This window comes from Tachypleus tridentatus, chromosome 6 (assembly GCF_004210375.1).
Source record: "Tachypleus tridentatus isolate NWPU-2018 chromosome 6, ASM421037v1, whole genome shotgun sequence".
Classification (NCBI taxonomy): Eukaryota; Metazoa; Arthropoda; class Merostomata; order Xiphosura; family Limulidae; genus Tachypleus; species Tachypleus tridentatus.
Window position 1 is genome coordinate 52,276,623 of NC_134830.1, and position 26,677 is coordinate 52,303,299.

The 26,677-nt window shown below is 35.1% G+C and overlaps 1 pseudogene across 3 annotated transcripts; it reads right to left on the reverse strand.

Annotated features, from left to right (window-relative positions):
- Window positions 1-19: 19 nt before the first annotated feature.
- Window positions 20-26,677, reverse strand: LOC143252504 (5-hydroxytryptamine receptor pseudogene; annotated as a pseudogene). Of its 3 annotated transcripts, XR_013029020.1 has the most exons (4): window positions 26,536-26,670; window positions 19,128-19,445; window positions 14,044-14,294; window positions 20-1,423 (listed from the first exon to the last, which is right to left on the reverse strand). The product of XR_013029020.1 is annotated as a 5-hydroxytryptamine receptor pseudogene, transcript variant X3 (transcript). The 3 variants fall into 3 exon arrangements; XR_013029018.1 differs by lacking the exon at window positions 19,128-19,445 and having other exon boundaries at window positions 26,536-26,669; XR_013029017.1 differs by lacking the exons at window positions 14,044-14,294; window positions 19,128-19,445 and having other exon boundaries at window positions 26,536-26,677.

A 26,677-nucleotide genomic window follows, 5' to 3' on the forward strand; every position in this document is an offset into this window, starting at 1 on the left:
TATTTAATATACCAGCAACTGACGAAATAACTGTATTATTTACTTTTACTTGTATACTTGAACAGGACACACAAAATTTCATAGTAACCGTTGTTAAAACATGAAGATTAGAACTATGTGCTTTATAGCTATAGGCACATAATGCATGTAAGTAAATGTAAGTTATTTTTTAGAATGAAATATCATTCTCCTAAAGGCTCTCCGAAAATCGGGACTGAATATAGTGTAGATAATAGGATTTAACATCGAATTTGAATATCCAAGCCATACGAAAAGGCTGAACAAGTAAGATGGTAGACGACAACCACCACACATTGGTAGGACAACAACTGTTATAAAAAAGGGTAACCAACAAACGACAAACACTCCAGTAATAACTGCTAATGTTTTGGCAGCCCTTCTTTCTCTGTTTGACTCTGCCGAGGAATGCTTTGGTTTTTTTTTATTCTTCCTATCACAACGGGTGTGAATGTTATGGGAATCGTCACGTATTGCCACTTGTCCGTTTCTGAAAGTCGTTTCAAGACTCGGGTTACTTGACGAGTTCGTCATAAACGTAGTCATTTCTGTCATGGAAAAAACGGGAGGGGGCACAGAAAGTCTTTGAAATGAACGATAGCCACTCCTTCGCCGAATTCTCTTTCGAGCCTCCAGATATATTCGCCAGTAGAGACAAAGGACTAGCACTAACGGAATGTAGAAGGAGGCGGATGTGGCAAAAATCTGGTAACCTAAGTCTTGACTTACTAGACAGATTTTATGTGACAGAATACGTTTGCTGTATTCCGAATCTCTCCAGCCAAGAACAGGTCCAAGCGATACAATACCGGATACGCTCCAGACAATAAGTATCATGATTCCAATATGGCGGATACTTCTTTTGTGGATATAATCCACATTTGTGACGGCCCAATATCGGTCTACAGCGATAACTAGAAGGTGAAGTATTGAAGCTGTACAGCACAAGACGTCACATGATGTCCATACGTCACACAGCGCAACACCAAATATCCATTCTTGCTTAACCTCGTACACGGCACCTAGCGGCATAACTAAGCTGGCTACTGTTAAATCGGTTAGGGCTAGAGACAGTACGAGATAGTTACCCTCAGTCTGAAGATTCTTTTCGGTTAGAATTGCGACGATCACTAAAATGTTTCCAAGAACAGTAGTCAAGATCAAAAAAGAAAGAAGCAGCGACATACAAACTATCCATGGAATTTCCGAACTGGCAGGCCAACTAAAACTTGCAGCCAAACTAATGTTGACGGAATTATTGACTGGACAATACTGACTTTCTGTTGTCCAGTTCGTGAAATTACCGATACTCTCGATGTAGTCGATCTCATCCTGATGTCTTGTATTAATATAGGAGGTTACAAAAGGTGTCCACCCAGTAGAATTGACCATGCTTGTTTTAATCCTAGAAGTTAAAACAGAATTTATTAAAGTTTGTGTTATACAATAAAGTTTATAAATGCACAAGTGGAACCACTGTATACTGCTTTGTTTAATTACTTTGCGAGCATTTTCACCTTACAATATAGCAGTAATGTTTGTAGTTTATAGAGCAAAGTTACACAGTGAGCTATGTACATATTGCATTCTGCCTCCTAACTCAGCAAAACATACAGCTGGCCTAGAATAGAGTAATGTTAACGTAAATATCATTACAAACATCACAGTTTCCTGGTTTTTAAAAAATATGTAGAATAAGTTGTTCTATTTATTTATTTATCTAGTTAAGATTGGTCAAGAATTGTACAACTTACTTATAGTTACTACTTTATAAAGCAAAGCATGCTGTATGAATGAAACAAAACTATCTTTTTTATAGTTGAATATCCAGACCAGGACTGTCAGTAGTGAAACCCGTTTTGTTACTTGATAGAAATGAAATTTAAATAAATCAATTGTTCTCTGGAAGACCGGAACGTGAATGATCGAGCTTGTTAAGCCGCCATGTTTTATCCCTTTACATCTTTGTGTTGCTGTTGAATTAAGCAGAAAGCTATACAATGGGCTATCTGGGCTCTGCTCACGACTGGTATCGAAACCCGAATTTTAGCGTTTTCAGTCCGTAGACATACCGCTGAGCCACTGGGGGGCACATCTTTGTGAATCATATTGCCAGTTCTATAGTATTCTGGTTCAAAGTTCATCATACAATAGCTAATGATGACGAATTCTTAGGTGTAACAATTTATAGTTTGTTACCTTTTATCGCAAAAATGCGCTCCGCAGTTTGAGGCCGTGGGTGTGGTGTAGTCAAAGAGTTGGTGGTGAACGCAAATGACTAGCTTCCTTCTTTGTTGTCTTTGTTTAGGGTGTTCGGCTCGAAATCTGTGGATTCGAATCTCTGTCACTGAATATGATCGCTCTTTTAGCCATTGTGACGGACGTACTACTGTACAGTTATTTTAATATTGAAGTTAAAAGTATTTTTAGAAATGCATGTAACTTATACTGTTAAATGTCTATTGCGAAATTCTTGTTTATCCTCTAACCTTGTAGAAGATTCTCAAGTGTAAGAATTGACAATATATTATTAGCGTATCTCCAGTATTGTTAAGCTAACTGAAATTTCTAGAACCTCGTCTTAACGTTTACAAATCAACTCGCTGCAGTTGGTATGCTACAAACCTTGGAAGTTATAACTGTGTTAAACGATTATTAATTGGGAACTATAGAGATTTGACCAGAAATGTTTATAGATCTTGAACGTTACAAATCGTCTAACTTCAGCAGATTATCATAGGACGTTAGTATTTTTACGAAAACATTAGATAACTTCAGTGTTGGAAAACTTACGTGTGATAAAAGAGCTAGCTAACTATCTGTTAAGTAAAGTATATTTCAACTCGAAATTAATACGATCATCGTGAATCGTCGTTAAAATATTCAGTTACAGACCAGATAGAAGACTCAACGTTGTTTGTAAATTTGTAAAACTTTTGTACATGAACAATTATTTGTAATAACCGTTATTAGAAATTGTATTCTTGTTTGTATATTAAAATATATCTGTATTAAGAAAGAAAACAGTGTGTATAAATCTTGTTGTCAAATATCTTAAATTTGATATATATTGACATTTAATTAACTTCTAAACTAAAATTTAACTCAATCACGGGCTATTTGAAATTGTAATGCGTAAAGTAATAAATTGGAGGCTTGTCCAAGATAAATTATAACACCTAACACCACACAGGCGTTATAATGTGATGGCTAATCCCACTATTCGTTGGTAAATGAGTAGCCCAAGAGTTGGTGGTGGATATTGTTAACTAGCTGTCCTCTCTCCATTGTTTCGTTGCTAAATTAGGGACAGCTAGTTCAGATAGTTCCTGAGTAACTTTGCACGAAATTCAACAAACAAAGAAACAATGGGAAACTAAGACTGTAACCTAGTTACTGAAATCATTGTTTTGTCTAAGTATGAAGTTGTTGTTGAGAGGAATCCAGATGTGTTTCCCTCGTTTCGAGTTTAGGCTATGAAATTAAGGCAAAATTGACATAATGTACTGAAATGTAATTTATCTGTTAATGTTGAATTTTTATGTCAAATGTAACATTTAGCTACTATTATGTCTTGTAGAAGTATCAGATGAAATAATTGCATGTAATGATGCCAAGCTCTAAGTGTGTTATATAACTATACAGAAATTTGCTGTTGACATTATGAAGGTCACTATTTTTTACTGTGCATATCTGAATGACTATATGGTGGAGAAACAACTGGTTGTTGGGAGTTAAGCACAAAGCTACACAATGGGCTATCTGTGTTCACCACAGTTATCGAAAGCCGGTTTTTAGCAGTGTGAGTCTGCATACATCCCACTGTGCCACTGGGGAACAGGTAGAGAAATATATGAAGAGTTTTGCATTTTTCAGCTTGTATGGCAAAGGGTTAAACAGTGGATGTTACTATGACTACTGATAAGTCTTTCTGTCACACTTGTCATTTTTAACACATTAAAAATATGTTAGACTGTGTTATAATAATAAGTCGTGCTTCCTGTCCAATGATTCTTTCATGTTTGAAGTTATAGTTACTCTGCTGTTCTCCCAGTCACATCATGCTCCGAGATACCATGACTCTTGGTCACAAAGATTCTGTTATGTTTTTGGTTATAATATGCTATGATTTTAGTTGAAATGATTATTTTATGCTCAAACGCTCACAATTCAGAAACTTATCTAATCTGTATAATAACAAATAAAAATATGAATTGCTTTTAAAATACAACAACATACGTACGAATAATAAAGATTATTGTATACTATCTTTTTATACCAAGGATGATTGTTTCATTTTATGGTGAAATGGATACACAGAATTAATTTGAGCTGGTTTGGCAACATAAAGCTACTGGTGAAACAGCAGTAATTCTACTGTCTTATAACGCTAAAACACAGGGTTCAATTCCCAGCAGTAGACGAAGCAGATAACCTCATGTGATTTTGTTTTAAAGCAAACAACCACAATTATCTATTCACATTTACGACTCGAACCATCGATTTTAGCGTTATAAACTTTCAACCTTACCACTGAATCTTCAGGGGGAATTGAACTCTGGATGATAACATGATAAATTCTTCAATTTACTACTGAGCCATCGGGGGACATCATAATAAATAAATACAAATGTATTTTTATGTTTCGAGTGTTCAAAGTGATTAGTACTGAACACAACCAGAAAGTACATATTTTAAAAATAAGTTATATAAATTAATGTATATATGTAATGTAATGTGAATGCGAACAAAATTTTAATTATCATGAAAAGCGATGACAAAATAATGTTATCGGATAAATAAAACCTATTCCTGGTTTAGAAGTATTTGAAGGCATATTCCGTGACAGTGTTTTCTATTATTGGTAAAATATGAACACAAACACGTATAATCTTTGTATAGTTCAAAACTGAAAAGTGCATGGTTCGATTAGAATCACGACTAATACTAAATTGGCCAAAATATATTAGTTGTTAGTGGATCATGGCCGAAAATATTTACATACCGAGAGTACCTACCAACTGATTAAAAAATGCAAGTTTAAGACGAGGCTTTAATTTTCTGATGTAATCAATTATTTGCAACATTAAGTAGTTCTAGTAAATATATTATACTGGACTGTCTTGATTAATGTCACTTTTAAATGGTTTTACTTTTGATTTACACAGTTTGATAGCTTTTGATTAGGATTTCTTAATAATATTAAAGTAAAAAAGTAGCTATAGATGACACATTTCTTTCAATTTAACTAATACATTATTAAGACTCGCCAGTCTGTATTTTTAACCAACTTAAAGTACAATTTTTTTTTGTTTTTAATTTCGCGTAAAGCCACACGAGGGCTATCTGCGCTAGCCGTCCCCGTTTTTGCAGTGTAAGACTAGAGAGAAGGCAACTAGTCATCACCACTCACCACCAACTAACTCTTGGGCTACTCATTTACCAATAAATAGTGGGATTGACCATCACATTATAACGCACCCACGGCTGAAAGGGCGAGCATGTTTGGTGCCACGAGGATTCGAACCCGCGACCCTTGGATTATGAGTCGAATGCCTTAACACAGGTGACCATGCCGAGCCCTTAAAGTGCGTATATGGGAGTTTTATTTTGGTACGTGATATAAAATTAGATTTATTAATGTTTACTTATAATAAAATAACACATAATCGTGGCAGTTAATAATTAAAACAAAAACTACAATAGAACAGACTTCCAGAAGACGTTACCTCTAATTTTAAATCTTTTGATATTTTTTTCCATTTAATGTGGTTTTTCAATAACCCTAATTGTTAACCAACGTTTTATTTTCCCTTGCATTTCCTGAAAGAAAAAAAGCACCTAATCTTTTTAATATAACGTTTGTTTGCTAGATTAATGTTAGAATTACAAAAGTTAATGTCATAAGGTTCCTATAGCTTGTGAACAGGAAACAAATGATAACTTGAGCGAGTTTGGTGTACAAATCCAATCGCACGAAGGGGAAGGATAGGCCTACATCCCGATAGTTTGAAAACAGCATGCTACAACTTAGGGGTTAGCCTAAATATGTTATTTAAAACTGATATTTACTGTACCAAACAATTTGAGTCTTTAAAAACTGACTTTTACTAACGACTGTACGAAAAGTAATGTTCGAAACTAAAGATCTCATACATTACCGAGGGTAAAAGTTATATTGGAGTAACCAAACATAAATTACTAAATACGTAGGTAAATAACTACTTCCAATATTTGCTGTTCCCGTTACTATTGTAAAATGCAACTGTTTATAATAAAAGTAAAAAAAAAAAAACTTTTATGGCAACAGGTTTGATTATCTTAAATGGGATTACGATCAGGGGTGTCGTTTGGGGTGGGGGCGACTTCTGACACAAGTTCGAAAGGTGCGTTCTAATTGTCAGTTGATGTGAAGTATTTCCAATCACGCCAGATTAGCACATATATCCAAATTATGGCATCACGTAGGGATCATTTTTGAAAAGGTAGGAAATGGGGATCATGTGAGACCAAATTTCTTTGTCATCTTACCTAAAACTTTTTGTGGAATTATGTCCCCTCACCATAAGTTTTACAGTTTTAGAATTGCGGATAAAGATGAGTAGTTTAACTCGACTTTTAGTTTATCACCATAACGACCGCAGCTTGTTGACAAGCTAATTAACGACCGTGCAATTTCCCGTTACTGGTTTATCACTTTGACACAAGGCAAGGAGGCGCTACGATAAGCTATAAGTCAAATTAGTCAGTAAACTCATAATTATGTACTAAGTCTGTCTTTTGGGATAACGAATACTCAGTTGTCTCAGTTGAGTAACGAAAACATAATTATCAAGTACGCATGAGCAGCAAGGAACTCGCTCCTAAGTGGACAAGAATACGCGCGTATTATTAAAAAAGTTGTCGACAGAATTTGGTTAAATGGCGTAAAAGTATTAGGTCATCCCACAAGTAATGTCCGAAAATTTAATACAGAAAGTGCATCGTCATTTTTGTCTTTGTAGAAGGTTTCACTGACAAAAATATGTCGTAGGACGTGCATGAAAATGTTCAGGAAAATAAAAGAAACTACCTCAACTCCACTTTTTTAGATCATAATAAAATAAACCCTTGGGAAAATGAATGTGTCAGAGGAGCACATTAGGCATATAACGATGCTTTATGAGCTTAAAAAAGGCAATAGTGCAGCAGAAACTACATGAAACATTCAAGGTGTTTGTGGTGCGGAGTCTCTCAATGAAAGAAAATGTCGAAGGTGGTTTCAGAAGTTCATATCAGGTGACTACATCTTAAGTGATGCGCCACGTTCAGATCGTCCTGTTGAGTTTAATGATGACTTGATGCTGGCTGCATTTGATGAAAATTGTGCTGTAACAGTTGAAGAACTAGCACAGAAGCTTAATTCAACACTTTCAACAGTTCACCGTCATCTGCAACAGCTTGGAAAGGTGTCAAAACTTGAAAAATGGGTTCCCCATGATTTGACAGAAACCAATCTTGGAGCAAGAGCGAACATTTGCAGTTCTCTGCACTCTCGTGAACATCACTCACCTTTTTTTTAATGACTGGAGATAAAAAATGGATATATTATAAAAATATTAAGCACTGCAGACAATTGCTCAGTGCTGGTAAACTGACTAAAGCACAGCCCAAAATGGACCTCTACCCAAAGAAAGTCTTGTTAAGCGTTTGATGAGATATTGTCGGTGAGATCCACTGTGAGTTGCTGCGACTCAATGTAACTATTACATCAGACTTCTATTGTCAACAGATAGAGCACCTAAATATTACACTGACAGGAAAGAGGCCTGCTTTGATCAATCGTAAATGTGTTGTTACACCAGGATATTGCATGGCCCCATACAGCAAGGATCATATTTGTAAAGACTGAAGAGCTAGATTGGGAGAAACTTCCACATCCTCCTTATTCTCCAGACCTTGTCACATCTGTTTATAATATATTTCAAAGTTTGTAGAACTATCTTGATGGAAAAGAGCTTGAAACACGTGAAGATGTCAAAACTATCCTATCTACAGTCTTTTCCTCCAAACCCAAAAAATGTCATAGAAGTGGCATAAGAAGCTTGTGAATCGTTAGCAGAAAATAATTAATAATAATGGAACATACATTATTGTTTAAGTAACATTAAAAGCGTTTTAAATTCTTTCTCTGATCCTAAAATCGGACATTACTTAAAGGATGACCTGATAGAACAAAACTTTTTACTGACAAATTTAAATACAGATAAATAAGGTGATTATTGTATACATCTTTTGTTTTTTAAATAAATTTTTCCTTCTAATAAAATTTAGACTTTTTTGTTTGTTGATTGTGGATTTGCGATGAATATATTACAAAATCAATACTTCTTTAAACTTTTATCTCAGAGAGACTATACGAATATTTAACTAAAACATGACAGCAGATTTTATTTTCTACATGGATTATATTAATGCTATTCCTAATTACCTCCCTTTTGTTTAATCTTTTCAAATCCCAGCACAAAAATATATGCCACAAAAATACACTTCTCATAAAAATGAAAGGATAATGAGGTTTGTTGAAATTCATATATTTTTATGTTATCAATATTTTTTGTTTCAAATTTAACATGTTTATTGTAGAAGATTACACTACTCCAACCTATGGTTTACAAGTTTATATCTCAATGATATCTTATGTGAAAGACTAAAATAAGAAATGATCCAAATTCTGCAAAACGATAGGCTAATTTTGATTGATTAAGAGGGATGTTTATTGTTGAGATAATGCTAGGTTTATGTTTGTTTGTTTTTTCTTTGCTGGTATTGAATTTTGTAAAGTGTGTGCGCCTTGTTAGAAATCATCAGCTGAAACTGAACTTTGCAAAAGTGTCACACTGCCTCAAGAGGGCCGCGCCCAGACTGAGGTGTCATAATTTGTGGCCAGTAGTAGATTTCGGCACAGATAATAGATCACGGAAGAATAAACCATAGGTCAGGGTCGAGGAAGGGATACAGGTACACCAGATATCTGCAGAATTTAGCTCTTAGAAACTGCACCAGTAGCTAGGGAGCACAGGAACAAGCTTGAGCAAGCCACTGGAGTGTTTAACAGTCAGAAACAGACTTCATAAAGCTAGGGTTAGGTCCAGAATACCAGTTAGAGCCCCTGTACCAATCCAAAAGCATCTAATAGGGGTTTGCTCAGGTACGTGTTATCCTGTACCCTTCAACAATGGACTCCTGTATTATTCAAATATTCTGTTTATCTTCAAGAGATTACTGTATGAGGGTCTAAACATGAAGGACAATGATATTCGGCCTGTAACATTGTTCACGATGATGCCTTTGGGGTCAGTCATGATGTGGGACAGCATGTCGGGACATACAAACCTCTTTATGGTGGATGGAGGATTTCTGACATCAAGATGTTACGTGGATGAAACTCTGATACCTGTTATTCTCCCTTTTGCTAGTGATGTCAGAAGGATAACACCCCTCCTCACATCGCCAGTATCACGTTGCAAAATTTTCAGGGTGTAGGAATAGATATAATTGACAGGGCTGCAAAGTCACCGGATCTAAATCTGATTGAGTATGCGTGAGACTTGCTGTGGAGAACAGATAGAGAAAAACAAACTGCTACAACTGTCCAGGAGTTCAAACTGCTCTCATTCAGGAGTTAACTTTGTTGCTTCAACAAATTATTCGAAATATTATCAGTTTTATGGAGATCAGATGCAGAGAAGTCATGAACCTACCAGCTACTAAAGACTTACGTTATTAGGTTTGTTCATCTTAATAAGTTATAATTGTCTTTGGTACTTGTGCAGCCAAATACTGTCATTTTTTGTAAATATTGCTTTTTTGTTATTTGTACATGAATATTTCGACTTGAATGGTGTTGTTTATCTGCGATCTTTATAATAAACAAATTTCACCAATATTGAACGTCTCTCTGACTTTTTAATTCATACTTGGAAAGAAAAATACAAATGTTTCGTTGTTATTTAATTTTTGTAGTTGAGTACATGGGTAATACAACTGCTGTCATAGCAATTGCATAGGACTACACAAATTTGTCAAGTCTCCCGATGTAATGCATAATCTCGTTTACCATTACGGAATATCTACTGCGTAAGATACAACAACCAGATATAAACTGTTGTATATGGCAACAATATACAATAATGACTATCAATATAAATTCTTGCACTTGGCAATAATGTATAATGAAGATAATCAAACTTATGGAGCATATTTACTCACATAAGTGACAAATACTGAAAACGTTAGTGGATTGTGTACTTATTCATTGAATTAGAAAAACAACATTTAAGTACATGTTAATGGAGTTCAAGAAAACAACAACACAGGTCACAAAATATCACAGAAACAACTCGAATTTTTCGGGAAATAAGTTTACTAAATTTTTGACGTATGATGAAAAGAACCATGGTTCTACAGTCTTTCTGGAGTATAATAATTAACCATGCTTCTGCAGTCTTCTTGGTATATGACAAAATGCCATAGCTCGTTCGTTTGCTTGAAGTTAAGGAAAAAAACTACACATAGGGCTATCTGTGCTCTGCCCACCACGGGTATTGAAACCTGGCTTCTAGCATAGTAAGTTCGCAGACATACTGCTGTGACACTGAGGGGGGTATGGCATGACACAGTATTCTCACACCAGATTTATGGAGGAGTTATATGAATTCTTATTACATTAAATTGATTTTAATTAATTAGCTAAAACATACGATATTAAAAAATATATGTGGAAATGCAATGTTTTTGGAATATTTCATTCGTTTATAAAAATTTCTAAAAACAGACGATGTGATCAAAATATTTGTACCAGCAACATTGTTAGTCGTTTTTCGTCATAAGTTACCTTTCTATAAAGATACCTAAAGAAATGAATGTGATATTCCGAAACATTGGACGGGATGGTTTTTTGTGGGTTTGGCACTAAAATGGAGAAGGCTTTGAATATGACTTGGTTACCTCACAGCGGTGGAGGCACCACTACGCTATAAGTCTGTTTTAGCAGATTGGAACTCTGCCAGTAAGGAAGACATTATGAATGGTTTATGGCATCATGACATTCTAAGTTAATGTGAAGCGACCCACTTCTTTCACCATGGGATTATATGTGAAAGGACCCGCCTCTCTCACTATGGCCCACCGCTAGTACAGCAGTAAGTCTATGGATTTACAACGCTAAAATCAGGGGCTCAATTCCCCTCGGTGGGTTCAGCAGATAACCTGGTGTGGCTTTGCTATAAGAAAATCGCACACACACACTCTCTCGCTATGGAATTATATCTGAAGGAACCCACCTCTTTCACCATAGGATTATATGTGAAATGACCCACCTCTTTAACAATTGGATTGTATATGAAATGGTCCACCTTTTTCACCACGAGATTGTTTGTGAAAGGACTTCATTCTTTCACCATGAGATTCCACGTGAAAAGATCCAACTCTGTCACCACGGGACTATATGCCAAAGGACCAACCTCTTTAACTACGATAATGCACCATGTTCTAACGTGTACAATGACCAGAATCTGATTAGGTTCGATGTGAATCAAATTAAACTAACTTGGAACATTTTGGAAAACTGGGATGGCGCTTCTAGAGAAAAGGGCGTCATGTTACAGCGTTAGAAAAATAAACTTCTAACTTCTAGATGATTAGGGTAGTGAACTCGCAACCTGCGAATCTTCGTCCCACCAAGCATGCTCGACCTGTCATCCGTGGTAACATGTTTCGGTCAATTCCACTATTCGTTGGTAAAATAGTAGTCTAGGAGCTGGTGGTGGGTGGTAAGGACTTGCTGTCTTTCCTCTTGTTTTTTATTGATAAATTAGGGACAGCTAGCTCAGATAGTCCCCGTGTAGCTTTCCGCGAAATTCAAAACAATCCCGGTTTTCAATCACACGCTGAGTTGTTACAATTCGTAGCGAATCATGGACATATGGAAACCTTAATCTTACAATTATTTAGAAGAACAAGTATAATACCCTCTTTTAACACAGTATATACAAACATAGATTTATTTTTCTCGATAGTTTCCCACCGTAATCAACTTTATCGTTGTTCAAACTTCTGACAGTCACACTTTTCATGCAGTTGTTGTTCTTTTATACACAAGCTGTTGCTGCAAAGTTTCGCATGGATCCCCAGCTAGAACCAGTTATTGTGACTGAATCCCCCAAATCACGGCTTTGCTTTGTATCGCTCACTACTGGATAGTTCTACATGTTACGCCAATGTGTAATTCATGTTTTTACATATTACTTACTGTAAATTACTGAATAAAATAAACTACGTTAAATTCCTGAATTTTTCTTTAAATACATATTCGAACCACATCATTACGTAGCTGTAATAATAATTTTATTTACATATTGTGTGATGCTTTTGTTCTAAGAAACCCCAACATGGAACAGTCATAGATCCACAAGAGATTGTGTGAATACACTAAGACTATGTAAAACAAAAACAACAAATGAGGAATATATCGACACATCTAGAGTTAAGTGCTCACATTGGATTAGTGATGGAACTGAACCCTAACAAAGATATACTATATATATATATATATATTTCTTTCTAGATTAAGAAAAAATACATCAGCAAACAAGAAACCAATAGCTGGAGCATTAGGGAGGCAGAAATGTTTTCTTCCCAAGAGAGATCGGGTTAGAAGGTTCCTGTTTCAAGGTTTATTTATTGATGTTACGTATTTTTGTTTCAGAGTTGCGAATTTCTCGTATTGAAAATATATAGAGCATCAGACCAAGAAAACATTTATAAAAGTCAAGCATGGTCCGAGAAAATTCGTAAAACTTTTCAGTTAATTGAAATGAAGAAACAAAAGTTATTTGGATATAATTCTAAAAGTATATATATATATGAAGCTAAGTCGTTCATTTGATTCTCCACTTGTCACTGAGTTACACCAGTGGCAATTCCACCTTTTATAAGTAATTCTGGCAAAGAATATGTAGAATTGATATATAACGGTGGAGTGTATATTAATGTATGGTGGAGTGTATAATGACGTACAGTGATGTGTATATTAATGTATGGTGTGTTTTGCTCATGGCAGTAAACCTATATTTTTATGTCCCTTCCCTCCCAGATGGCACAGCGATGTTTCTGTATACTTACAACGCTAGAAACCAAATTTCAATACCCGTAGTGGGCAGAACATAGATACCCCATTGTTCAGCTTTGTGTTTAACTGCAAACAAACAACCTATGTTTCTATATAATTTGATGAATGTTAAACTAGTGGTAATTTATTATTCTGAATTATTCATCTGACATATGCTACGTATTCCTCAACTGTTAGACATCCTTAAAACCTATGTAGATATAGGTTTACTGTGGTGAGTAAAAATAAAACAAATATAGGTATAGTTTTATTTCCAAGAATTATTGCTGTATACTTAAAAAGAACCCATCTTTCACCACACAAACAACAACAACAAAAACACATCTCTTTTAATTAAAATCCTTTTTATCGCAGTTCTGGTTGAAGATCAGATCATTCATGGAAAGCTATATATTTTCATTGAATGGAATGTTTTAAATATTCAAGACATGAAAAACCAGAATTATCTAACCTCATTGTAATGTGGAACTAATAATGCCAGTTTTTTAAGCAGCTCTGAGAGAGGTAAAATATAAAATAAATCGAAGTATTATTCTTAAAATACTAGTTTCGCAAATTTCTAAGTAAAAGTAAAATAGTGAAGTACATAATTAAATCGTTTTAGAAAATTAGTTGTTTTTTTTGAAACCTCAACGATAACAAAAGAATTCAATTAAATTGTTTAAACACACAAACATACATAAAAATTTTAAATCAATATTAAAATATTATGAGATTTAATCCAAGTATTATATATATTTAGAAATGAAGAATATTGCTATGTCGACAATAATTGCTTTGACTCTTAAATTTAACATGATTTTACATTAACTTGGCGCGCCTGCGATACGTTTAAAACTTTAATATATTTATACCTTACTCTCACAAGAAATAAAAAAGTGGACCGCACGTGTTCGTAGGGATACCAAGCTTGGAGTGAGATATAGAGGGTTCATGGCTCACGTCTCTTTACCATAAAAATGCGCTCTGCACCTTGGATTCGTTTGTGAGCCAAAAGAGTATTAGCCAAAACTCGCTATGTGGTTGGACAAGGATAACCGAAGAGTTGGTTATTGACTAGCTGCCTTCCTTGTAGTCTAATTATTAGTTCAGTTTGCGCGAAATCCTGAAAGAAACAAAAATAAAAGAAAGGTGAAGGAAAGGATAGTTTTTAAATAATTTTAACTGATATTACACCTAGGCCGGGTTCGGCATGGCCAAGCGTGTTAAGGCGTTCGACTCGTAATTCGAGGGTTATGCGTTCGAATCCACATCAAACATGCTATCCCTTTCAGCCGTGGAGGCATTATAATGTGACAGTCAATTCCCACTATTTGTTGGTAAAAGAGTAGCCCAAGAGTTAGCAGTGGGTGGTGATGACTAGCTGCCTTCCCGCTGGTTTTACACTGCTAAATTAGGGACGGCTAGCACAGATAGTCCTCGAGAAATTAAAAAACAAAATAAAACCAACCTATATCTAGATCAATACGAAATGGAGCTTTTGTTGTGTTACTACATAGTTTGTCTGAAAAACAATACATTTTTTGTAACCAATGTGATTGTTTATTGCAATTCATTTTATGCAGACTGCTTAAAATTTACATAGATTACAGTAAAGAGGACAGGACAAATTAAGTTTTGGAACAGTCTAGGTGGAGACTACTGATATCGCGTTCTCAGTTAAGACTTTAAACAATAATATATGCATTCACAATTCACAGAAGACGCTAGGCTCAAATGTTCCTGTACGCATTTCTGTGATTCTAAAATACGTAAATAAAGATCGTTATATAACGTTTTTCTTAAGAACGAATATGGGGTGTTTGGGGTTGAAGCTATTCAGGTGAATTTATAGACTAGAGCGCTTATTAAGAGAATCTAGTGAACCGTAAAAACCTGCAAATCGAATATTTTATGAGAAACAATGTCGTAAAAAATACATATAATATTTTCTTTCAAAGTACGAGCTATCCACTATTTCAGAAGGCTTTATGAATCATTTTTTCAAACATTCTTCAGGTTCACTGTGAACACAAATACATGAAATAAAATATGCATGCATTAAAATCGTTTGATGTAAGAATTTCGCAACAGTAGTTTTGAAACTCTTCAATGGGAGGAATACAGAAAAGTTCGCAAAGTTTTACCGTCTACAGAATAAGGAGTTGCCTAGAAACGCTGAAATTTTACAATCAATTGAATGAGAAATTGCCTAGAAACGGTAAAATTTGACTGTGAATAGAATGAGGAGTTGCTTAATAATGTTGGAATTTTACCGTCTACAGAACAAGGAGTTGCCTAGAAACGCTGAAATTTTACAATCAATTGAATGAGAAATTGCCTAGAAACAGTAAAATTTGACTGTGAATAGAATGAGGAGTTGTTTAGAAATGCTGGAATTTTACCGTCTACAGAACAAGGAGTTGCCTAGAAACGCTGAAATTTTACCGTCAATCAAGTTGCCTAGAAACGCTGAAATTTTACAATCAAAAATGCCTAGAAACAGTAAAATTTGACTGTGAATAGAATGAAGAGTTGCTTAATAATGTTGGAATTTTACCGTTTGCAGAATAAGGAGTTACCTAGAAACGCTGAGGAATAACAGTTTAACGTTCTACAATTTGTAAAACTTACACGGCGGTTATTGGCAGAGTTAATTAGTGTAATGAGTTGAATGGAAGCCATATAGTTAAGTTAAATCTTTAAAGTGAATAAACGAATATTTTACAAAATAATATCACAATTTAAACACAAATAAGCTAATGATCCCTAAACTTTTACGTATCGTTTACTAACCAGTGGGGTCTAGGCCTACAAAGCAACTGGTAGCAAGCATATCTAAAGCTATGCTTTTCAATACTTCTAATGAGACAGTAATATAGTATATTTATTGAAAAGGCAAATAACACCTAGCAGCAGTTTAAAAGAGTGTCAAATTAAACGGCATGGAAGAATCAAACAATGTTGAACTTACCTAAGAAAGAGCCCCCTTCCAGTGTTTACAAACTTGCAACGCTAGAAACCGGGTTTCAATACCCATGGTGAGAAGAGCACTGATAGCCCATATGTAGCTTTGTGTTTGATACAAAACAACATCCTAAGAAAGAAGGTCTTGACATATTTACTATTGAATAAATTGACCTGTAGGTAATTTATTCTAAGTAATGTTGTTTTTAAAATTAATATAGTTGCGTGAAATATGGTCGTAGTCTGGTTTAAAGCGTTTTAAGGCAAAAAAGAAAATTCAAAGATACCTATTTGTTCACTTTTTTAAATTTCATACATGTATGACTTTTGCAATGTATATATATCAGTTGATACTTACGGAACTATAGTTACTATTAGAGGGTTGAGTGTATGCTTTATTAAAATGATTTTAAGTAAGCTTTTCAACAGTGACAGCCCGTGTAAAGTTGCAATGGAACAGAGTGTATCAGTACTATATTTTGACATTGGTATTTTGTGGGTAGTATAATGCTTTTGATAATTTATAGTTTTTGGAAGGGTGTATAGCACACATTTTCAACGCAAAATATTCATACAAATATTCAGTTGATAAGGATGTGCTTAGATAGGAGATTTAGAATTTATAAAACAAGTGTAACCACTGTAGTTAATAGTATCGAAAAACAGAGGAACAAGGATCAACCTGGGACGCCAAGACCATCCTTAAAGATATTTACAAGAAGTTACAGGCAAGTTGTGATAAGCAGAGTGTGACGTTTAGTAAGATGTGGAAATCCACGAACACAAAGGTTAGTGGTGAAAGCAGTCCACGTGCTCCAGACAACAATACAAAACAAAATCAATCTGAAAAGCGATCTAAGTCATGGGTACACAAGTTACTTCCACAATATAACCGTTTAACTGTTCCCTGCTTCAAGTAATTGAATAATGAAACGTGTTCTTATGCTATTCCATACGAAGACATACTAAGGAAGTCATCAGACGCACCACCTATGGACTTGACATTTGTGTGACCAAAGTGTTGAAGTGAGCACTGTGAAACCGTTGTCTTCGTATAAAAGATGGATTATAGACATCATGCAGGAAGGAGGGGGTTTATTTTTGACATGATAGCCTTATAGAGAATATGATAGGAAGTGGCGAGGAACCAAAATGATTTTACCATAACGTACCTAACCTTAATATAATGTGAAATTGTTTAATTCCGAATATGAGATTGTTTTATCCTTTATTAAGAGCGTTTGTCATAATTTTTCAAACTGTATGTTTATGTAACGTGAATAGAAAAGTTCCAATAGCAAACTTTATGGTATGTTTTTTCTTATTGCTATCACCAAATAATTGTTGTTATCATGATCATTAAATTCGGTTAATAGTTCGCTAGTGTACTGTCGTAAAAAAAAAATCCAATGTGTCATTAGAGAGCGCTGCATGAAACAATCTCAGATATTTTGTAGCTCTATTACTATGAAGCCTTAAAATATTTAACAAAGCCGTTTGGATAATAAAGTTAACTAGTACCTCAAGAAGAACAAAAAAATGAGTCTATTTTATTCTTCTGGATGACAAAAATAAATGCACCAGAAGAATTCATTGCCTTTTTTTTTTTGCCTATTTTGAGGTATCTTCATAAATAGTTTGTTTTTGGAATTTCGCACAAAGCTACTCGAGGGCTATCTGTGCTAGCCGTCCCTAATTTAGCAGTGTAAGACTAGAGGGAAGGCAGCTAGTCATCACCACCCACCGCCAACTCTTGGGCTACTCTTTTACCAACGAATAGTGGGATTGACCGTCACATTATAATGTCCCCACGGCTGAAAGGGCGAGCATGTTTGGCGCGATGGGAATGCGAACCCGCGACTCTCAGATTACGAATCGCACGCCTCAACACGCTTGGCCATGCCGGGCCCGCCTTCATAAATAAATGAAATATTTTAGAAACACATTTGTACATTTGAACGCCTTGATGAGAGAAAAAAGAAAAGCGATTCTTTTGCTGTCTAGAAATGGTCAACGTAGATAGGTAAAAGTTAGGAAGTATTTATGATTATATTCATTTAGGTTTATAAAGCAGGTGGAAAGAAGAAGAACACACGAATTTACACCAGATTTTTAAATTTTGATTCAAGGCGAACCATTATTTATTTGACTTTTGCAAACAAATTTTGGATTTCGTAATGCATCCTTCTTTAGGCTTAACAGATACAATCGCGAGAAAAACACATAGCAGAAAGACATACTTTCCACCAGTGAGTGCCACACTACCTTACGACCTAAATCTCATAGCTGCACAGTTATTTTGCTTTGTTACAATACTACACCCGTCGCGCCAAACCTAGGCAACGAGTGTAAACTAGAGATTACACTTAATCTAAAAGCTACCTATTCCTTCTCTTCCAACATGGTTGTTTTGTAACTGCGATAGAAACTTCTATCTAAACAACAAGTTTCTATGTGATCATAAAGATCCTTATGTTTTATGTTGTATCGTGATTTGTGACTACATATACTTGATGGGTCCTCCTTAATGGCAGAGGATCAACATTATACTTTATATGTATTTAGGCTTTGTAAAACATTCTCTAGGAAAAGGCAATAGGTAGCACTTTGTACCTAACAACGTAGTTTATTTTATACCATCAGCATTAATCGAGGGAAAGAAACCAGAAAATCATTACTTTTTAGGCTTAGGAGATATAAAACGACCATGACTTTAACAGGATTAAGAAGCAATGCGGAATTTTTTTTTTGGTAGAGGCATTGAGTAACATGAAATTGTTTCATATACACATAACTATATGTAAGATTTACTACCTTGGACTGGAAATTTCAGCACCTAGTTTATTTTCAGTTTTCTATCTCAGGAAGCCATCTTATCAAATGCTCCACCATCCAAGTTAAATCTTTTTCAGAAAGTCATCAGATTAAATGTTCCACCGCTCACATTTATTTTATTTTAGAGAATCATCAAATCATATGCTCCACCACTCACCTTTTTCTGTTTTAGAAAGCCATCAGATCAAGTGTTCCATCACCCATCTTTATTCTCTTTTTAGAAAAGTCATCAGATCAAGTGTTCCGCTACCTAACTTTACTCTATATTAGAAAGTCATCTGGTTAAACATTCCACCAACTAACCTTCTTCTACTTCAGAAATTCATCAGGTCAAATATTTTGATCATCTAACCTCCTTCTATTTCAGAAAGTCATTTGAACAAACATTTTTTGTTCCAGAAAGCCAAATGCTTAAATGTTCAATCACATAATATTCTTCTATTTGATTGCACCTTTTGGTGAATTCTTCGGTCATCTAGAGAATTTATTTTCAAGATATACATATGTATATTTTTTACAAATGTATAGAGAAAACAACAACAAAACACAAGTAAATTTTGAAAGCGCAAGGTTGTTTAATTAATGTGCTATCTAGAAAGTCTGGCAGATTGCATTACTAAACTATTTACTTACATTGATCCCTTGAGAAAGTTAGACGCTAATGGACTTATCCTACAGAACTCTATTAGTTGTTTATATTTTGTGGCTCCATTGTTAGGCCTGCTATGTACGTACTTTAAACAAACTGAGAATAAAAAAAAATTTCGCACAAAGCTACTCGAGGGCTATCTGTGCTAGCCGTCCCTAATTTAGCAGTGTAAGACTAGAGGGAAGGCAGCTAGTCATCACCACCCACGGCCAACTCTTGGGCTACTCTTTTACCAACGAATAGTGGGATTGACCGTCATATTATAACGCTCCCACGGCTGGGAGGGCGAGCATGTTTGGCGCGAAGCGGGCGCGAACCCGCGACTCTCGGATTACGAGTCGCACGCCTTACGCGCTAGGCCATGCCAGGCCCCTGAGAATAACTAACCTGTTCATATGAAAGTATGTTGACCGTAAGCTCATGGTATAGTTTTCAGTTATGTTTGTCGCAAGGAAACTATTTAAAGTTTTCTAATCTAACTAGTTACATGCCTGATTTACCAGAGGGTTTTTTAATTCTTTTACTTGTTTCACAAAACAAGTCGAAATTAATGTAATCCGCAACATTGTTCAGAGCTTGAATCAATAGAGGTCCTGGATCATTTATTGTAGAAGTCCATACTGTCAACATAATCCTCTGCTATAATTTATTATGACCAAAAAGGAAACTAGAAAATTGAAAATCGTCTTGAGCAGATATAGATTCTATAAATAAATAGAAAAGAAGAGGAAACATATCATAATTTAAAATTTACGAAAGATTCATAAAGCTACGCTTTGAACCAGAAACTACTCCAAACGTAACTAGACAAATAAAGATTCGTAAGGTTACGCTTTATATCAGGAACTATTCCCGATGTAAGTAGACAAATAAAGATTCATAAGGCTATGCTTGAAATCAGGAACAATGTAACGGCTTGGCATGGCCAGGTGGTCAAAGCACTCGACTCGTAATCTGAAGGTCGCGGGTTCGAATCCCCGTCACACCAATTATGCTCGCCCTTTCAGCCGTGGGTACGTTATAATGTGACGGTCAATCCCACTATTCGTTGGTAAAAGATTAGCCCAAGAGTTGGCCGTGGGTGGTGATGACCAGCTGCCTTCCCTCTAATCTTACACTGCTAAATTAGGGACGGCTAGCACAGACAACTCTCGAGTAGCTTTGCGCGAAATTCAAAACAAACCAAATCAAACCCAATGTAACCAGGAAAATAAAGATTCATAAGGCTACACTTTAAATAAGGAAGTATTCCCAACGTAAGTAGACAAATAAAGATTTGAAAGGCTACTCTTTGAACTGTAAACTATTCCTAATGCTATGATAAATAAGGCATACTCTATTTTAAGTGATTCTACTTACTTCTGTTTGTGTATTACTTAAATACACAAATAGAAGTAATTCTTTAAAACTTTGAGATTTCGGGTTGTAGAGTAAAGAAACATTTTTATAATTTAAAGAAACAAAACAACGAATGTATTGTGTTATTCAGTTACGCGAACTTTGGGTTTATATCGAAATGAAAAACTACTTAGGGTTTCTAAGGAAGACACAAAAACAATAACAACAAACAAACATTAGTCTTATTTTGTTTTATGCCCTAGAAATGTGTTATTTATTTATTGGACTACAAGGTTTTATCTTTGTTTTGGTGCTATAAATAAGTCGTAACCGGAACACGGGGAACGGTAAACAAGAGTTTTTTTACCCACAGTAAATTATATATATATGTTGTGTATTAACTTAACTGCGGAAAACGAAAGTTATAATTTCTGGATACCCTAGCCATCAAGAAGTGTGGGAAGTTTGAAAATTAGCAAGAATCAATAATAAGCTATCCTTTAGGAAACATATACCCATTAGTTATAACAAATTAATACAATTAGTCAGAAGTTTGGATTTGCTGTTTTAACGCAGTTCTTCCTTGTGATCTTGTTTACTTAACTTTATCAAAATGTATTAATTTTCACTAATATATATACATAGAAAGAGAGAGAGAGTGAGGAGGACATAAAGTAAGCTATCCTGAAGGGTACATACACTTAATAGGGTATAACAGTAAGCTATCCTGAAGGGTACATGCAGTTAATAAGGTCTATCATTAAGCTATCCTGAAGGGTACATACAGTTAATAGGGTATAACAGTAAGCTGTCTTTAAGGGTACATAAAGTTAATAAGGTCTATCATTAAGCTATCCTGAAGGGTACATACAGTTAATAGGGTATAACAGTAAGCTGTCTTTAAGGGTACATACAGTTAATAGGGTATAACAGTAAGCTATCCTGAAGGGTACATACAGTTAATAGGGTATAACAGTAAGCTGTCCTGAAGGATACATACAGTTAATAGGGTATATCAGTAAGCTATCATTAAGAGCATTGGATGCTCTCTGTTTTTATTCGCTTCGTTATCTTAACTTCTTCGCTGCTAACCTACTTTGTAACATTCTTATTGAAAAAAACATTTGAAAAATGTATAATGGATCAGCTTACAACATATTTCAATCTTAGCCCTCTAAATAACACACGTAAGAAATGTTTGACCGACATGAGACCTTTTTGTCACATTCTACTCACTGTTAAATTGCAAGTGTTTGTTTCCTTTATTAAATAAATGACCACGTTTAAATAGTGAGTTACGTGAAATTCTGCTGTGTCAATTTTCATAGCAGCTGTACCATCTAAGGTACCACTTCTTGGAGATGTCTGCTATTATTTCAATTGAACCACCTAAAGTACTGCTTCATGGAAATCTCAACTTTTGTACCAGATGTACCATCTCGTGGAGGTTCAACTTTTGTACCAGGTCTTCCATCTTTTGGAGATTTCAACTTTTATATCAGCTGTCTTAACTAAAGCACACTTCCTGGAGGTGTCAGTTTTTGTACCAGATGCGCCACGTTTTGGATATGTCAACTTTGATACCACTCTAACAGCATCGTCAAAATTATCATCACTTTCTTCCCTCTCGTTCTTGACAGAAATCTCGTCGTAGTCACCAGTGTCATTCCTATTGCTTTCAGTGTTACTTTTCCGATAGTTTGACTTATATATAATATAAGAAATGCTAGATTCCAGTTTCAGTAAACAAATATATGTCTACTAAACAATTTGAGTTTAATAATTACTTCTTCTATATACGTATGTGGTGATGCGTTCTTTTACCTCAAAAATAATACATATAATTTAAATAGAAAATGGTAGCACAATACTGTGCGTTTTTAAAGCATATTAGTGAAACATGAGAGGACTAAGTATGTCTTTATGGGAGTGAAAAATATCACCAGTTAGGACTGGCCATCTAAAACTTAATATTTAACAATTTTTAACATTTCAGCCATTGATGTAACTCTCGTTTGGCCGATAATTGCGTGAAGCATGATAAATTCTCGACCTTTAGAGAAACTAAAGTAAAACAACAAACTGCACAAAAGAAACTAGTTTTGAGGAATGATGCAAAATATGAAGGATAATAACAAAACATCAACGAACTTACTGATCTGTACGAAATTATGTATATTATTTAGATTGAGAACTAGGACTACATGTCCCTAGTGGTAGAATGGATAACTATTGTTTTTATATAATTATATACGATACAATGGAAGAACATTATACACTTATTTGGCTACAGACTCAGGTAGTTTCTCATACGAAAATAAAGCGTGAAAATGTTCGGCGTTATCTACGTTACCGAGTTTTAGCTAAATTCATCCAACGCAAATCTGAAGTTACAATCTTCTATAAAGAGTCTTGGAACTTAAGATTTCAAGTTTAAATGGGCGATTTCGTTTGGTTTTGTTTGTTTATTTGTTGAATTTCGTGTAAAAGTACTCAAGAAATATCTGCGTTAGCTCTTTCTAGTGTAGAAGGGATGAAGTAGAGAGAAGGCAGTTAGTTAAACCCGTCTTTTGTCAGGTAATGAGTAAATCTCTACCAACAAATTGTGCGATTATTGTAACATTATAAAACCCTTCACAGCTCAAAGGACGAGCATTCTGGTGATGAGGCTCAATCCCATGATGGGCAAGGTTTCAGACAAACGCATTACCCACCAGGCCATGCCAGAACCCTGTTTCTTTGGTAAAATTAAATTGTATAGAAAATTCAAAACATTCTAAAAATTCAATATTTTTTAAATATTTTGGCACAACCTTTTCCAAAACATTTTTTCCCAGTAATAGCACTAAGAAAATTAAAAAGCACATAGTTATGGGTTTCTTAGATAACAGACTCCATCTGAATTCCATATCAGCACTAACGACTTTTAATGATCTCTTTGCGTAATATTACAAGCGTAATGATTCTTTCTTCTTTAATAATGATTATTATTTTAATATTCTAAGGCATGTTATTCAAGATGTAACAAACAACATGAAACGTATCTCAGGAAGGCTGCTAAGGGTATTAATACTTTTACTAATAAAGCAGAGAACAACGTTTCATCTCCTTTGTTAATCTGAAGATGAAGTAAGAAGGTCAAAACGTTGTTCTCTGCTTCATTAGTAAAAAAGATAATACCCATAGCAGCCGTCGTGAGATACATTTTTACTTCAAGTGGGTTTCTCGTAATTGCGAAACATCATAAAACAATTAGCACAAATGACCAACAAAGAATAGTTAAGTAGACGGTTGATTGTTCTTGTACACAATATGAGAGATTTATATATAAATTTTGATTTAGAATGAAGATCCACTATTACGTACAAGTTTCACGGGACATCAACTTTTTAACACAAGAATTTAAGAAGGACTTCGGTTTAATGTGACGAGTTTATTTTACAGTGTAAGCTACAAGGTAGTGTGGAACATAAGATGTTAGAAAGGGATTCAGTTTAAAGTGACCAGTTTATCTTACAGTGTAAGTTACAAGGTAGTGTGGAACATAAGATGTTAGAAAGGACTTCGGTTTAATGTGACTAGTTTATCTTACAATGCAAGTTACAAGGTAGCGTAGAACATAAGATGTTAGAAAGGGATTCAGTTTAAAGTGACCAGTTTATCTTACAGTATAAGTTAGAAGGTAGCGTAGAACATGAGATGTTAGAAAGGACTTCGGTTTAATGTGACCAGTTTATTTTATAGTGTAACATAAAAGGGTGTTAAAGTTTGGCAGTCTTTGGATTAGGGAGCTTTAGACGTGTTTGAGGATTCGCACTCTTTAATCTCGTTCTCTCTGTACAGCGGTGGACAGATTTCTGCTAGTCCATTCATTCCCTGGCTTTGTCTGAAAAAAGAAATTTACTGTCTTTTGACAAAGGTTCTAGCTTTATGTATCAGTTTGGCTGTCTTTATGATCAAGATTTCCCATGCGTAGAAAACCAGCACGATTTACATAACGTTTTAGATATTCTATTTATATCCAGAGATTATTTTATGGAAAAGTCTGTCCATTTCACTAACAAGATACCGTATTTATTAACAATGTTGTGTGATACTGTGTAACATTATTGTGTTGAATAATAGTGTTGTATTATACTGTGTAACACCATATTATATGTATCTGTCTAACAATGTCGTGTGTGTATACGTATAAATAGGGGTATAGAAACACGTGTGTTTGTCGCATTACGGGCGTTGATAACTCTTCAAGGAAAGTGTTTGTAATATCTCCACTGCTTGGATTTTGTGCTTGGAACACCAGGGATCGTCTCAATACAAATATTTATTATTTTAACTCAAACGTTAGGTTTCCTTTTCAGGTGGAGGTCTGTCATGCAAGATAGGCTCTGATTCGTTAAAAGAAAAACACACATATGAAAAACACACGCACACTCATTCCTCTCTTCCCATATATGGTTCTAGAAAGACCTATACGCTTGCAATAACTACACCACTAATTGACAAAATCTTTGTGTGTCCGCTTACAACTGTCGAACCGCAGGGTCGAATGTCACTAGTTTTCTACTATTAGAACCTCTTTGGAAGTTAAGCAGTGTCAGTGTTCGGGTTTGGCCTCTGTACGTTACCTCTTTTCCTCACTTTAGTTATATGATCCCTTACATTACAGTTATCGTGTCGTTCCCGTGTATTAATAGGGTTAGCCAGTTAGTACACATAAACACTGTTATTTATGTGCCCTAAAAATGCCTATAGTACTTCATATTTTACATAACTAAGTTCCAGAAGTTATCAGCTCGCCCGACTGTAGATACAAGGGTTAAGGGGTCGCGAACTTTTGGATCTTGCAAGCTTTAAAAGAGTGACAGTGAAATATCACTATTCGATTTTAAAAGTCCAACAGTTGGCTGGGGGTGCTGTCCATTCGCTTCCTTCCAGCCAGTCTGCGAGCTCGTACGTTATGCAGACTGTCACAAGTATTCTTGACCAAAAATTAAACTGAAATAAGGATATTGCAGTAAATTTATACCCCACCCCCTTTTTAAAGAACCTTACTAACGAGTACTTAGAATTATTTTCGTGGTTCGCACCTCACTCAAGCCGAAATTCTCTTCGCATTTTAGGATTATTTTTTAAATGCGCTATGAAAATGACAGTCAAATACTACTATTTAATCAGATAAGTGTAGCCCAAGAACTGATCGACAATGGTTCTTCTTGACAAACTGTTCTCCTACTGGTCAATCAGCTCAAAATTAGGGATGGCTAGTGTGGATAACTTTTGTATAGCTTTGTGCACAAATGTTAAAACGAATGAACAGGATTTTTCGAGGTGTTGAATACCCTTGAGGTTGAACACACAATACAATTTTACACAAGACGTGTTAGTAAAATACTTCTTTACTGATGAAAAAGTTTCATTTCATTACCTTGTTTTCTTCCCCTAAAACTTTACCTCTTTGCTCAACGGTATTTGAGGCGGAAACAAGAATAACAAAAGTCAAACTATTTCATTCTAAAGCATATTTGTTTTAAGATAATATTTATAAGAAGACTTTATTTTTGCAACTATATCTTACCTTTTCAGCTGTTGTAAAGAAAGCAAGTTGATGGTGAGTTGTTTCGTGCACAAGCACAAGTTGTTTACCAATCGAAAGACTTTTCCGCCTCAGCAGCGGTGGTCCGACAAGGCAAATTACCAACGTAGCGTTTGACGTCATA